This window comes from Amphiura filiformis, chromosome 7, assembly GCF_039555335.1.
Source record: "Amphiura filiformis chromosome 7, Afil_fr2py, whole genome shotgun sequence".
Classification (NCBI taxonomy): Eukaryota; Metazoa; Echinodermata; class Ophiuroidea; order Amphilepidida; family Amphiuridae; genus Amphiura; species Amphiura filiformis.
In genome coordinates, this window is record NC_092634.1 from 2,897,630 (window position 1) to 2,909,947 (window position 12,318).

Consider the following 12,318-nt stretch of genomic DNA (forward strand, 5'->3'; position numbering starts at 1 on the left):
AACGTAGAAACAGTGGTTTGGAGTATTAAAGGGACCGTTTACAAACACTTGTAAGGGGGGGCTGATGCAAAAAAGGGGGCCCTGAACAATTTTGACCACAATTTTTCCTGGAAAAATTGAGTAATATGCTTTTCTATGGGGTTGACCCATAATTTTCATGTCAAAGGGGTGCCCTGAAATTTTTGAGGTCTGTAAAGGGGGGCCCCGAATTTTTTTGCATCAGCCACCCCCCTGGAAGTGTTTGTGAACGGTCCCTAAATGAAATGCGGTCTGGTCAAGGTGACATTTTATAATGATGGGACGTTTGAGTTTTATAAAGTTTACGGAATAATTAACTTCATGTTTTTTCAATAACTAAAAAGCAATCTAGAATCTCACAATACAAGAATATTTGTATAATGTATAAAATGAAAACAAACCATCAAAATAATTTTAACATTGTGATATTTCTTTATGTATAAAAGCGAAAATACAAGTTGTTGAAAATTAAAAGAATTAAAACTTGTCGTGCATTTACCCTTGTAAGGTCATGTACATGTAAACTGTGGGTGAAAGTTCGCAGTAGGCCACTATGGACCACAATGGCCTCATCCCAATGGCATAGCTCAATAACCATGATAACCTCAATTAAACAAGAATAGTGTTAAATTCGACCTCAACTTGCAGAGTATGAGTTTTTGTATTCAAATGTCAAAGATCATTCAATGAATGTACAAATGGATTGGGGTTACAGAACTGTGCCCTGATAGAAGCTGATAGATGAGCATGTTGTGGATCCTATATATGAGGCTTCAAGCTGCTTCATCCCATGTCTGAAGAAAGGTTGAATTGCACAATTAAACACTAGGATCTACAACATGCTCATCTATCAGGGCACTGTTCTTTAAGCCTAATACAGTTGTACATTCATTGAATGAACTTTGAAAATTTGAGTACAAAAACTCATACTCTGCAACTTGAGGTCAAATTTTGCATTAAGATTTTTTAATATTGAGGTTATTGAACTGATGCCATTGGCATGAGGCCATTGTGGTCCATAGTGAAATCACAACCTGAACCTGGTACAACGTCTACCTACATTGTGACAACTAGTCTTCAGTTTATTAAAGGAAAATATTCATCCCCGGGATTCATGATCAATGAGACGGGCCATGGATTATAATTATATAGTATCTGTTAACGTTGGTGGTATAGTTTACACCAGTGCCAGATCAACATTTTGCCGATATCCAGATTCTATGCTGGGTGCCATGTTCAATGCCAGGTTCAATGGAAGAATGATCACCACCAAAGACAAAGATGGCAATCATTTTATCGATAGAAACGGAGCCATGTTTCAACATATCCTTGAATTTTTGCGGCAGGGTAAACTTGTCCTCCCTGATGACTTCAAAGACTACGATCTACTGGAGGGAGAGGCGGACTTTTACCAGATTCCAGGTTTGTCAAGAGATGTTATTCGTAAATATCGGGAGCAAAAGGCACAATTGGGATACGTCATAATTGAATGCACATATGATGATAGGCATCGTGGGATTTGTGCCCGTGATGAGGTGCTTCCGATAGAAAAAGTTGCGGATGCATGTATTGAGGTTCGAATCTTGGCACCAGCACACGTACTTGAAAATGACTATTTGTTGGGAAAGCTACGACGGTTATCCTCCTCCGCCGTGTTGAATCCCCGAGGATTTATTGAATTGGGAAATATATTTGGAGACGGAAATATCACCCAAGCCATGCTTATATCTACAATTCTATCAATCCCAGGATTTCGAATCCAGGAACCACCTCCGTCGTACCCGATGTTGAGCGTCGGTCGACGAACCCACACGTGGTTTATTCGAGAGTAACATTGAAGACGCCTCCGTCGTACCCGATTTTGAGCGTCGGTCGACGAACTCTATCGACGAACCCATTCGAGAGTAACATTGACTAAGACGGCCTCCGTCGGACCCGATGATGCGCCCCGTCGCGTACGTCGGTCGACAAACCAGCGTGGTTAGACGTACACATGGTGCTCAACTGAAGTTTATGCGTAATATATATACATATAAAAACAGTACATCGCCAGTAGTATTCTACTCACTAGTGAGAGGAAACAATATTTAGCTAGAATTATAATTATAGCAATTAACTTTATAGACGTGCTTTATCTGTGTCGAGAATGGCGTACGTACCATTACCCACGCGAATAGTGCACTTACCAGCATTCATTAACACATGTAGGCCTATGTGATATGTGATTACACCTTCCGGAATCTTGTCCAAATACTAGTAGGGTAGCTGCAGGTAATATTGAACAGCAGGTAATATGGGACACCTGTTTTCATTTTAACAAAAAGTAGCTTAGAGAAGATAAACACTTTAAGTTGATTTGTTAAGTGTTTAGAGACATCAATTGTGCTTCTAGAAATGCAGTTTTGGAGTCTGTGTATCAAACTCTTGGAAATCAATGCCAAAAAGAGTGAAATTGCCCAAAAAATTATGTCGTTTTTTTGGCCTGATATAAAATCAATGACGTCACATTTTATGATTGTGTATCCAAAAACTCTGGTACTGAGGGGCATTTGTCATTTTTTATGATCTTTAGGTGATGGGTTAAGGGCTGGGGTATGAACGTTTGGACAGTATTTATTTTGGGACATTAGAGCACATCAGACATATCGAATTGCATTCTGAATACGAAGAAATGTCATTCTGATATCAAATAATTTTGATTTTTGAAATTCGCAATTTAATACACATTTTATGGCAAATCATTAAAATTGATATTTTTGATATTTAACAGTACTTGAATTAAACTTTGTAAATCTGATGATTTATACTTAAAGTGTATGTAGATGGGATGAAAAGCCGACGATCAATTGAAAATTTTGACCTTTCGTATTGAAGATATGGATTTTTTCTCCCAAAACACATAAAAAATTTAGGTCTTTTTGGGAAAAAAATCCATATCTTCAATATGAAAGGTCAAAATTTTCAATTGACCGTCGGCTTTTCCTCCCTGCTACATACACTTTAAGAATATATCATTAGATTTATATAATTTACTTCGAGGACTGTTATATATCAAAAATTTGAAAAATATCAAATTTTATAATTTGTCATAAAATTTGTATTATATTGTGATTTTCAAAAATGAAAATTATTTGATATCAGAAAGACATGCTTCGTATTCAGAATGCAATTCGATAGGTCTGAGGTGCTCTCATGTCCCACAAAAAAATACTGTCGAAACGCAATAAACGCTCATTTTAGATCCCTTAAGCTTATCAGCAGGTAAAATTCCACTGACAAGTGGCACTTTCCTTTTATAAATGATTATTTTCTCTGATTTTCAACTAAATGGGTGCAGGTAATATGGGACACATAGGAAATTGTGTGCATTGTCAATGCGAAAAGCAAAACTATTTAGAAAATTGAATTTTCTTGTAGAAATTTGCATTTAACATTCAAAATCATGTAACAAAAATGTTTTTAGAACAAAAGAGTGATTTTCTGAACTTTTGATTTTCACCATAGAGATAACACAGTGTCCCATATTACCTGCACATGCAGGTAATATGGGACACTTGACGATGACGTCATTTTGACGTCATAGCGTCCAAACAAACATAAAAACAAGGTAACATTGCCTGTTTTATTAATCTTAAAGGACAGGTTGTTCATCATAACAATCTCTTGTGGGCATATCTTCTTTAGTTTTTATGCAAATAAGCTAAGTTTTTATGCAAATAAGCTAAGCTAAGGGCTGGGGTATGAACGTTTGGACAGTATTTATTTTGGGACATCAGAGCACATCAGACATATCGAATTGCATTCAGAATACGAAGAATGTCATTCTGATATCAAATAATTTTGATTTTTGAAATTCGCAATTTAATACACATTTTATGGCAAATCATTAAAATCGATATTTTTGATATTTAACAGTACTTGAAGTAAACTTTATAAATCTGATGATTTATCCTTAAAGTGTATGTAGGTGGGATGAAAAGCCGACGATCAATTGAAAATTTTGACCTTTCGTATTGAAGATATGGATTTTTTCCCAAAACACCAAAAAAATTAGGTCTTTTGGGAAAAAATCCATCTTCAATATGAAAGGTCAAAATTTTCAATTGACCGTCGGCTTTTTCCTCCTGCTACATACACTTTAAGAATATATCATTAGATTTATATAATTTACTTCGAGGACTGTTATATATCAAAAATTTGAAAAATATCAAATTTTTATAATTTGTCATAAAATTTGTATTTATTTATATATTGTGATTTTCAAAAATGAAAATTATTTGATATCAGAAAGACATGCTTCGTATTCAGAATGCAATTCGATAGGTCCGTAGACTATGCCATAGTCTATTTTTTGATAAATAAAAGCATGTTATTAATGTTAATCATGATGAAAGCATTCAGTTGAACTCGAAATTATACTGATATTTATTACATCAAAATATATACTGGTATAAAATTGTTATAAAAAGTTTATATAATTATATTAGTGACAGTAAAAGTAAAGTGTACGTAGGCTTATATTATTGCATGCAACATATCATAATATCATAGGCCTAATTGTATTGGCACTTCACTGAACAATTCTGATTTTAAAATCTGCCAGTTTATTAATCGCGAAATTCCAGGTTAAAAATACTTGGGGAACTAACAAACAGAGGGTGTAGGGTAACTGAAAAGATCAGATGTGAAAATCTATCAATTGTGCACACATTAATTAAATCAGAGTTTTAAGCTTAAATACAATATCCAGAGTATATGCAGAATGGGCAAGTGGACTACGGGGTAGTCTAATAGGTCCGAGGTGCTCTCATGTCCCACAAAAAATACTGTCGAAACGCAATAAATGCTCATTTTAGATCCCTTAATGGTCCCATATTCCCTGCAGGTACGTCACGAAGTATTCTCTTGATATATTGGACTTAAGCTTGAACAGTCGAACATTCTCGCGGAGACTTTAATTTGCCATAAACTTATACATGTTATATGACACTGTGATGATCACTATTGAAGCCTATAGTTTGATCAGCTCGTAATCGGCGGGCCTTATAACATCGCGGATTAATATCAATATATTTTACTTGGAGAATTGTCTTGTGACATCTCGCCAAAAGTATTACAAATTAATAATTGAAGTCCTTTGCCTACTTTCTTTAACACGCAAAATATTGACCAGACAGATCAACTATATCACTCTTAACATGGGTCTACTTTTCGGCGTAGTGATAAAAGCCTAATAATTCCCGCCGATTACGAGCTAATCAAAGTATATAGGGCTGTGCCCTACATAATCATCTGTGCCACTCCACCTATATATGCCTAGCAATAATATTTATAGTATGTTATCCTTCTATCAGCTGTATAGATAGCAATATTTGTATGTTATGCATGTCCCCATCATCAGTAGTAGATATAGCTATTAAATTAATGTTATCCATGCCCCTATCAGCAGTAGATAGCAATATTATATCTTTCAACTTTCATGTCGCTGTATAAAATTAATACTTACGTATATTTTATACCTTACAATTTCTTCTACACGCATGCTTCTAAACAAGGGGGTGTTTTTGACGAAAGAGACGAAAGGCAGACACCCTCCACAGAAACATTATTGGAGTTTGAGCAACTATATTACTGATACAGGCAACTGTACAAACATATACTATTATAAGACCAACCTATTGTAATGTTTTGTGCAGGGTGTCTGCCTTTCGTCAAAAAACCCTCGTTTAGGCATAGGCCTGTGTGACGTGGTATATCAAAAAGAGACACTTTTGGGCAAGTCATTTTTGAGTGTTTTACATAGCACCGGCGTGTCCAGGATCTGTTTCTGCGGAGGGGCTCAAAAGGGCTTTCAGAGTTATGCGGGGGGCTTAATGGACCAAATGGCTAAAATCGCCAAAAAACGGCTAATTTTACATGATTTTTAACAAACTGTGGTGCTCCCAAAGCAATACCCCCATCCATAGACACGCCACTGCATAGATATATTTTGCTCCACAACGCCGTTTTCCTCCAATAGGACATTCCCAAGCGAAGATATTGAGTTCGTAAATTAAATATTATTGACGATGTTGAGAGTAGGAATGTCCTTGGAAAAATGTCTGAAAAAATATGCCAGTCATATTCCGGTCTGAATCTATCAGACAACGTTTGTATAATATGTTTGCGTGTTCATGATTAATATAGCCTACTTTTGAATTGTATGTTTATGTCATTTTATTACTTTCTACCAAGCGCTGTTTTCTATATAATAGTTAAAGGCCCATTCAGTGATCTCATATTTATATTAAGTGCAAAAAATTAAATTGGGAATAAAAATGCTTAAAAGTGATGGACACGTCATTAAAATTGTCATCGGGTTTTTTTGAATTTACAAATTTGGTAAGAAACGAGGAAAACAGCAGTATTGACAAAGTTGAAGCCCCATTCAAATGATTTCCCTACTTAAGTAGAGAAATTACAGATTCATGTAAAATATCATACAGTCTCACACGGCTTTCGGCTATATAGCAGGCTATGAATTTTGATAATTTTTACGATCATCCGGATGAGCAAATCACTTAATAAACCTTTTATAATGTTATGTCATATAGTCTAAAAAGTAGGGAGAATGTGCGATGCACTGCAGTACAGTAGTAAACCAACATAATAAGGCCACATATCCAGGCGCGTAGCAAGCGGGGGGACAGGGTGGACGAAGTCCATGGGCCCCGAGGGTTCAGGGGCCCCGGCACAAAAGCAAAAATTAAATAAGGGCTGATAATGGAGAGCAGGGCCGGATTTTTATACCATTGGGCCAGATGGGCCCGGGTCCAGGGCAATTTTGGGCCCCCAAAATTGCCCTATGCATCTTTCTTTTAACCCAATAACAACATGTTTTTGGGTCAAAATAGGGCAAAATTGTAAATTTTCCGCGCTTTGCGCGCATTAAAATACCATCATTTATGTTGATCTGGGGCCAAAGTAGTCTGAAATTGAATTGAACAAAATATGTTAGTCCCCCTTTAGTTAAACCAAAACTTGGCCACTGACTTGAGTGCACATGCCTTCCTCGGCACGTGAGTTCGGGACCTCCAAATTTTGGCCTGGCCCAGGGCCCATAAGGTAGGCTAAATCCTGCCCTGGTTAAAAGGGCCCGGACTGTTCCTTGTCCATGGGCCCCTGATGCTCTTGCTACGCCCCTGCACATATCACAGGGGACATTTTTCAAAGCTGATCAATTTGTCCTAGGCGACGGACATTTCACAACATTTTATAATGTTACACAAAGTTGCACAAAGTAGTTGCCCAACATTGCCTGATCACCTTGAGTGACATTCGGCAACTTTGAGCAGTTGTACGCAGGGTGGTGGCGCAATGATGAGCAAAATTTGAAAACAATTTGAGCGTGTTTTCAGCAACTGTATATGCAATTTTGAGAAACTGTTAAGCAACTTGTGTGAAACTTTGAGTAACTTTATGGATTTTTGAGAAAGTTTTTAAGCAACTGAGTAACTTTATAATATGTTGACAATTTTTGACAACTTTGGGCAATTTTAACACCAGGATTTTTTTTAATGTATATCCAAGCAGTATGTTTTTAACTGACATTTCTGAAGAAAAAAGTGTTGCTTTATATGACCGAGAAAATAAATTTCATAGCAAAAAGGTGTATCTCTGAATTGTGCTGATTTCAACATGTATCGATCGACTTTTAGCCCCGGGCTTTTAGCGCGACTATGCATAACAAAAGAAGCTGAGACTAAAGTTGTGCCTGGTAAACACTAAAACAGTTTGGTTGCGTGTTTGGTGTTGTGTGAACTCCAAAGCAGGTGCTTTTGGGCTGGGAAGTGACCATAACAAAATATACCAGTAGATTTCCACTTTTGCAGCTGTACTGACAACAATTTTATTTAGGCATTAGCATTTTAATGGCTTAATTATTTTTAACCCGGTTTTTTAACTAAATTTGAATAAAAATGTTTAACTACGGTGCAATGGATTATTCTCTCCCAATCTTAATTTAAAAAAAATGATTTTGGAAACTGCATCTGTCATTTTTCTATTAAAATAATATGTAATTCAACAGTAGCAGAACAATTTGATTTCATTTTTATAATATTTATTTTTTCTTCCGCAATTACCGACGATAAAAGTGCAGAATCCCACGTAACCATGTTAACATCGCATAATAAATCGCTGAACAACATTTAATTATGTCCACACATTTTCTTCCCTTTTCCAATTTCTGCCCACTCTCAAGAACCGCATTGGAAATAAGTTATTAGCACACAAAAGCACACTTTACCATCGATGTACAATAATTATTTACCACCCACCTTAATTTAGCCGCCACATTTAAATAAATTCAAAAGAGTTGCTGATCTATTACCCGTAACAACGTGCCATGGCTGCCAGCTATATTGGTCTATCTGTGTCACTTTCTATCATTTCTATAATTCTATAATTAATTATTTCGCAGTGTGTGTTGTTATCTTGGTTATAGGCCAATTCAATAAAGTCAAATGGGTTTCTTAATGGGGTACTACACCCCTGACCAAATTTGTGCCTATTTTTGCATTTTTCTTAAAAATTATAGCGCATTGGGGACAAGTAAAGATATGTATATGGGTGCAAGGACTGCAACTACTGCACTGTAAATTTTATTTCAGCGCAGACAACAGTGTTGGGGTTACAGTCAAAAATGAGGGAAAACCAATATTTGATCAATAAATCAATAACTACTTGCTTTGAGTTGCTGAATTTTCAATACAGTAGTTGTAGTCCATGCCCCTATCATATACATATCTTGCTTGCCACCAAAATGTGCTATAATTTTTGAGAAGAATGCAAAAATAGGCATAAAATTGGCCAGGGGTGTAGTACCCCCTTAATATCACGAATATCCATTTTAAAAGCCAGGGGCAAGTGAGGAAGTGAAAGATTAAACAGTGCATCTATTAAACAAATAAATTTACCCAAATATGGTTTATTTTTAAAATTATGATTTTCTACCAAGTGTACGGATACTTTTTTGGCGCAGTATATTTGTCTTCAAAGTCTTGACGTCGGGTACGCGATGCGGGTGTTTTGGTCGATTCGGCTTCGGGCATTATCTTTGGGTAGGGTGAGCTGTGTCGGTAGCAGTGTTTGTAGCGATGATTTACCTTTTAGTGATTTATCGAATAATTTAATAAGAAAAAACAAGACGAAAGCAGAAAACTGCATGCAAGTGTTAAAACATCCACCGGGCATAGGCAATCGGTTCTGTAAAGACAGTGAACGGAATGTATTATCAATATTATATTACTGTACTATCAACCCCCACACATACACACACTCTACCCCCATCAAAGTGGTGAGCATCATCAAGAACACTAGCGATATAAATCCCATGAATATGTGCTCACTACCATAGGCCTACTGTTCATAGCCTATTGGCCGTTGAAATACGTTTTTGCTTCTTTTAGCACTGCAGCATGGTTTACTTATTACGAAAAATCTGTTAGCCAAATTAAAATCCAAGATGGCCGCCATTTTAAAAGATGACCTCCCCTAAATTACAAATATCAACGTTTAAGGATTAGGCCCTAAATGATCATTCAAGCATAACATTTTGCAGTTAAACTCCTTTTATTTCTTATATCTGCAGAACTAATTCGATAATATCAAACCTGCTTGTACAATGGCCTCAATGTGAGGTACAAAGCACACTTTATTCTGAGTGACTATTGTGCTACCTTAAAAACATATAATTATTGTACATATAATCTTTATATAATTGATACCGGTATCTAACTGAAATTATTAGGCCTATACGGTTTTCGGGGTTGACTAGTCCTAATTACAATATATTTTTGTAAGAGGGAAACGATTAACTTGGTTTTCATTATCATAATTTTCCAACCAACCCACCCCCAATTTTTTTTTTTCTTCCTATTTTGTTATTTATATTTTCCATCCACTTTATTTTTTTTAGTTTTTATTTCCCTTTTACTTCCATCATCATGTATTATGTTTTTGTAGTTTTTATTTTTACCACACATTTTCATTTTTCTATTCAGCCCATTGTCTTCATTCATTTCCTTATCCCTCTCATCTCCATTCATGACATCCCACTTCCTGCCCCAATTGAAAGTTCCCAGGAACCACTTATGTCTTCTATTGTCTTGCTAATTTCCTTTTACTTTATGTCCATGTCACTATATATATGCATGTTTGTGTGTTGTCTTGTCACTTTGCCTTTGATAAAGATCCTGCTAGGATCGAAAGCTCAGGCCCCTAAACTTTGAAATTTTACAATATATTTTAGTGGAAAATAATAATATAGGCATAGGCCTACACGTACGAAAATATCCTGACTAAGATGTGTCGGAGCAACATCTATGCTCGCACGAACAGGGACACACGAACGAAAGTTTGGTCCACATTTCTTCTATCCATACCGGGGATAAAGAGGAAGGGATAAGCATCCTAGTCTGCTGCCCTCTTTTGAAATATGTATCCTAGGTCTAGACAATAGGCGGATTAGCGGCCATTTTGTCTTCGACATGATTTTATTCACGTGTCCTTATACTTTAGTACACAAATATATAAGTTAACAGGTTTACAATATTAAAATTATATTTTGAATATACAATATATTCTGTAGTAAATCGATCAAATAACGGTGATTGTTCGTGTATTATATGCTTCATAAAATGAAACTGTCTGACCAGCTAGTATTCTCCTCCGCCGTCAGTATGATTCCAGACACTCCACGTACCGTGTTGCGAAGGTGGTGGAGACTAAAGCTGTATTGACGAACACGCATGCGTTAAAAAATATGTAGCCTAGGTCGAACAATAGCGTGACGTAGTTTCCGGCATTGTTCCTATGCACTTTCACCCTCCTGTCCATACCCTTTCAGCATCGCATCCACCTTCATTTGCAAAGAGGATTACCAAGAAGTCGCAGTCGGTGTATACATCCTCCGTCAAGGGACAAGATGCCGCGGCACCTGTCACAAAATTGAAAGCCATAGTGTACGATATTTAAAAATTGAGTTTGGTCAATCGCAGATATTGGAAAATATCTGTGGGTCAATGGCATTATTTGTAATGTTTACACATGTCCCAACTCACACCCGATTGGTTTCAGTCAAATTCACCATAGAACAATACACACGACGATGAGGAAGAGCCTATACATTACAAAGATACCGATAACATAATGCCTGTTTCATAAACCTGGTATCATACATTATGACTTACCTGAGCAAACAACGCCCATTGCAATCAGAACAACTACGATCAACTTCATGATGTGAACGATTTTTAAATGATAGTATAGGCTTATCTTTAATCAAAACCAATAGGCCCTACTTTGGTTATACGACAGAAGTCGGTTCCTTATGGTTGACTATAATAGTGGTATACTTTATATGCGCCGGGTCAGCATTGTTTTTAATAATTTGCTATCCCTTTGCTAATCGATAATAAGCTGTTATGTATATAAATTGGATTGGTCAGCAGTGGAGGGTTAAGTTGCAGGTAGCCTAAACACTACGTGTAACAACGACATTTGACCGCTACGGCTTGCCATAAAATTGCAACTGACGACAACATGGCGCATTTTTAGAGACAGAACGCGACAAAACTGCCGCCTCAAGGAATGTTTAATGATTAAGTTTTAAGGTTAGTATTAGTGGCGTCAGGATTATTTTCCTGGGCAATGGGGGAGAAAACGCATTTCAGTGAACAGTCTCTGAAATTAAATTTGACATTTGTTGCCAAAAAAGATGGAAATTGTCTTGATTTCTTATAGGCAAAGTGGGGGAAGTCCAAAATTGGGGAATATTCCCCCATGTCATTATACGTCAACCCAGACCTGACGCTGCTACTAGTTAGGATTTTTTTAATCATGTTAATGGCAACGAGGACGGGAGAGACTTTTGAGGATATAAAACTATTATAAAGCTATAGGTGGTCCATTATAGATTTTTAATTTTGATATAATAATACAATAATTTTGATTTGTATACAAAGTACAAGTGGCTTTTTTTAGGTCTAAATAATATTATTATATGTTGAGAAAAAGATGTGAATACATCAATTCCCTAGGGGATAATATTTTATATTGGCCATAGGCTTACAATAAAGAAGAACAAAAACCTCATATTACAGATAGCCTTATAGGCTTTAAAAAATTGGGGTTGTTTGACTAGCTACCAAGTATTTTTGTTGTCAATCGGTGCTTGGAAATTAAGACAACATTGCTCACTAGTTTGTAAATTGTATTTTGTGTGGTCAATCGGTGCTTGGAAAGATAACCTTGCTCACT